Source organism: Triticum aestivum, chromosome 3A (assembly GCF_018294505.1).
Source record: "Triticum aestivum cultivar Chinese Spring chromosome 3A, IWGSC CS RefSeq v2.1, whole genome shotgun sequence".
NCBI lineage: Eukaryota > Viridiplantae > Streptophyta > Magnoliopsida > Poales > Poaceae > Triticum > Triticum aestivum.
Window position 1 is genome coordinate 716,800,767 of NC_057800.1, and position 4,205 is coordinate 716,804,971.

The 4,205-nt window shown below is 47.1% G+C and overlaps 1 pseudogene; it reads right to left on the minus strand.

The window, feature by feature from the left end:
* Positions 1 to 341: 341 nt before the first annotated feature.
* On the minus strand, positions 342 to 751 carry LOC123059392 (probable glutathione S-transferase; annotated as a pseudogene).
* Between the last annotated feature and the right edge of the window lie 3,454 nt (positions 752 to 4,205).

The following is a 4,205-nucleotide window of genomic DNA, read 5'->3' on the forward strand; positions in this document are numbered from 1 at the left end:
GAGGCCGATGGCAGCGCCTCCGAAGAATCTCTTCTGCTTGAGCTGCGTCTCCACTATCGCCAAGTGTTCCTTAGCATCCTCCATGAGAACCTTCCGTGTCTTGCCCGCCGTCCACAGTGCCAGCCACACCAACATCAGGCACTAAATGTTTTAAATAGCAGCCTAAGAAAAATAGCGACGGGCCTTCAAATTAGCTATAGCGGAGCGAAGCTATAGCTGGCTATTTGTGAAGGCGGCCATTTAGCGGCACCCTGCTGAAAAGGCTATATAGCGGGCTATAGCAGAGCTATAGTAGCCGGCTATTTAAAACTATGGCACTGATCAAATAATTCACGCACACATGGCATAATGAGATTATATTTGGAATTTGTTGGCGAATCCTACATTTTGCAAAGATGAATTTGAGTTCTAAAAAATAATATTCCGGCATGCATGGTAACCTTTTCGGCAAAGAACTTGGCCCAGAAGCGGGCCTTGGCCTCTCGCCGGGGTCGGTTGGCAGGAGCGGCGGGCCGCCAATGGCCTGGTAGATGTACTCGAGGATGACCAGCGACTCGCAGATGGCCTTGTCGCCGTGGAGGAGCACCGGCACCCTGTGGTGGACGGGGTTGTGGCTGAGCAGCAGCTCGCTCTTGTTGGAGAGGTCTTCTGTGATGAGCTGGTAAGCGACTCCCTTGAGGCGCAGGGCCACCTCCGCACGGTGGACGAACGGGCTGCCGAAGGCGCCGATGAGCTTCACCGGTTCAGTCATCTTCCTTCCTTCTATGTGATCTGGAGATGCGTATGGTGTTGGTACGTATATATATAATATAAGGTGCTAGGAATTCCTCAGAGTCGTCAAAGTGGAAGTCATTTTGCCTTTGTCTTTTGAGACATAAGAAGACTGCTGGTTGCTTCGTTTCTACAGTAGTTTCTAGCACATGTCGCCGCGGTGGCACGAGACTTTTCTTTTTCGTAGTCTCTTTCCGTGCGAAAGCATTTTGGTCAAGAGCATCTCCGAACATGAGACGATGTTGATGATGACCAGCAACGGCAGAACGGGCGGCCAAATTTCGAATTCGCCTCGTCTCCCTCCGCACCTCGCAGCACGGGCTTTCTCGGCTGCAGACGACGAGGCCACGGCCCATCAAAACGCTAGTGCACCGCATCTTAGAGCATGGGCTCCTCGATGCTCCGAATGGACAGCCCAGTTAGTGACTGGTCACTAAATCATGACCTCGTAGTATTTCCTAAGAAAAAAGGATACACGAAACGTAGTTCCAATACCTCTAATGTAGTCCACCCTAAGAGCAAGCCAAAATTCTAGGTGAATGAAAGGGCAACTGCAGTTCACCCTTTGATTGACTTCAACACAACTTACCCTTTAGGGTAATAGGATGCCACTACTTGACCTTTAATAGTCTGACTTCTCAAATCGGTCCTATACGTTTGGGCTCACCTATATCTCCATATTCAGTTTATATCTGAGGCGGATATAAGGAGGTCCAGTCTCATCTAGACGGGTCCGCCAATTTAGACTTACAGAAAGGACCCATTCGGACACATGCCAAATCTCATCGATCCGGTGAGGACGCATTCACACCATCACTCCGGTGCGCAGCCCAAGGGGCCAAATCAGGTTATTTAAGTTGTTCAACGAGCCTCAACCGTACTCATCCTATTTTCACCCTCGCCATCCTGTCTGCGCTGCCACTCCCAAGCTCCACCATCACTCCAATCCATTTCAATCTGCTCCGAGATCATCATCCGCTGGCAACCATGGTCCGCCAGCAGATTACCACCTACAAGATGCTCACTCCACAGTGCCGGTTAGGATGTATTGTTCAACATGATACAATTGGAATAGTGTTTATACAAGTGAATATCTTTCAGGACTATTTCTACTAACTTGATTTTAGTTTAGCATTCTTTTCTTTTCAAATGATGCCTTCATGCTGTGGACATCCAGGATTCAAAAAGAACAAGATTTTTTATAAGAATCTAATTATGCTTTCAACTATTTCTTTGGGAAACATGCACATACATAAAAAGATGTGCGTATATGTAGTTTAAAATGTGACATTCTATATTAATTACATTGCCTTCACTTTTTTGCTTTGTAGTTCTTTGAAGGCTAGCCAGTGGAAGTCTTCATAGAAGTTGATGGTAGAAGTTTCGGTATAGTGACTGTCCAGCAGCAGGGCAATTTTATTTTATTTTTGCAAGGAAACCTGAGAGCTTTATTCAAACAAAGGAGATCCTGCGATCATCCGCCAACAGGCTCGTGACCAGGAACGAGGGTTCTGAGTCCAACCAACTCTCAGTCACCATAAGTGAGCAGGCACGCTTCACACATAGGTGAGCCGGGAGTTTAGCTGTCCTACTTACATGTTGAATAGTAAAATAATCAAACGACAAAGAAAGCTCTCCAATCTCTACCAAAATAGGAGCCACAATCGAGCGAGTGTTGTGGCGATCGTTCCAGAGATTCACAATCTCCAAACAGTCCGTCTCCATGGTCACATGTGAGTAGCCCCTGAGACTTGTGAATAGGACTCCCTCTCGTAGTGACAAGGACTCGGCGACGAGCGGGTCGGTAATATATGGGCGTATTTTTACTAGAATTAAATGCTTATTCTTGCCAGCATATGAGAGAAAAGGTGTCTACCGCACTCGAACAAGTCATGGTACTCAGACATGTCCCATGAGTACTTCTGCAAAAGCAAATGTGTAGAATATTATTAGCAACCTAAAACTAGATCCTTAATTAGTTGATTAGTTCTAATGAAATCATATAAAATAGTTGCAATACGCTAACCTCTCTAAATTTCCCTTGTATCTCAAAGATGCCTATGTTCATCATAACAGTATGGATGGAAGACAAAGGAGCATTTTCACTCCTGATACCTCCTAATCCTGATATGCAACGGCCATGTGCATGTTGGAAATATGAGCAAGTTACTACGAGATTTAATCCGAATAATTAGAAGATAAATCATGACTACAGTAGCAGAGATTAAACTAATCATGCGAACTAGCATAGCAGATGAACAGATCACATCTAGGACACATACTAGAAACATGAATTCTACCATGATCTCGAACAGGAAGGATAGAATCACATACGGTGCAGCGGGAGCAGCACTGCCGGCGTTGACGTTGTCGCCCATGTCGTCGAGGATGAGGTTGCCGAGGTCGGGGAAGAAGTCGTCGTTCGCGAAGTCGTCGCTGCCAGCAGTCGCGCGAGTGCGCTTCCCAAAAACCTGATGGCCCCTCTCCCGTACAGGATCACGAGAGGCGGGGTTCCGGAGGCCTGCTGTCCCTTCTCCCGGTGCACGCCGAAAGGAGGGATGGAGAAGACTTGCTTGGCGGCGCAATGATCTTGAACGGTGGTGAGAAACCATACGAAGCGGCGGCGGCTAGGGTAGACGTCTGCCTGACAATATAGTGCGGGCGGGTAGGTCGTGGGAGTAAACCCCATGTCCGAGTCGTCAAGATCCAAAAGAATCGGAAACGGTTCAGTAATTAACGCGTCCGTTAATTATTAATTAATGAATCATTAATTTTTCCCGAGCAGCAAAAATATAGACAATGTGCATAGCTCTGTCCTCGGCTCGACTCGACTCAATCCCACAACCCGCGGCGCGGCGCGGCGCGGCGCGTCGTGACGAGTCGAGCGAGGAGGAGGAGCGCGCGTGTAGGTCTCCTCTTCTCTTGCTCATACAAGTGGTAGAAGAGATCACCTTATAAAGAGGTGCAACTCTCTCTCAACTTCCGGGGTGGGACTAAACTTTAGCCTCACTCACTCCACTCTCATGTGTGCATGAATGGGCCAAGAGAATTTCAGAATTTTAGTTGGGCTTTGGGCCAAAGGCCTACTAGCAAAATTCCAACAATCCCCCACAAAGTCTCATTGGCACATCTCATCATTTAGTTCCAAAACATTGTTTATATACCGGTGCTTAGTGGAGACTGTGAAGTTGAACTTCCACTTAGAGATTTATGCTACACTAGATCACAACTTGAATAGTGGACTATGCCTTGAACTACAAGTTTTCTGCGAGACTAGTTTCACACAAATTCTTGACCGATACTGGGCTGCCGCAAGGCTTCCCCACGGGTGCAGCGTATACGTCATACTCCAGGGCCTTTTCATGAATTTATTAGAGAACACCCAATTCTCATAGACTGCAACGTTAACAGTCAAATTCATATAGGTGTGTTCC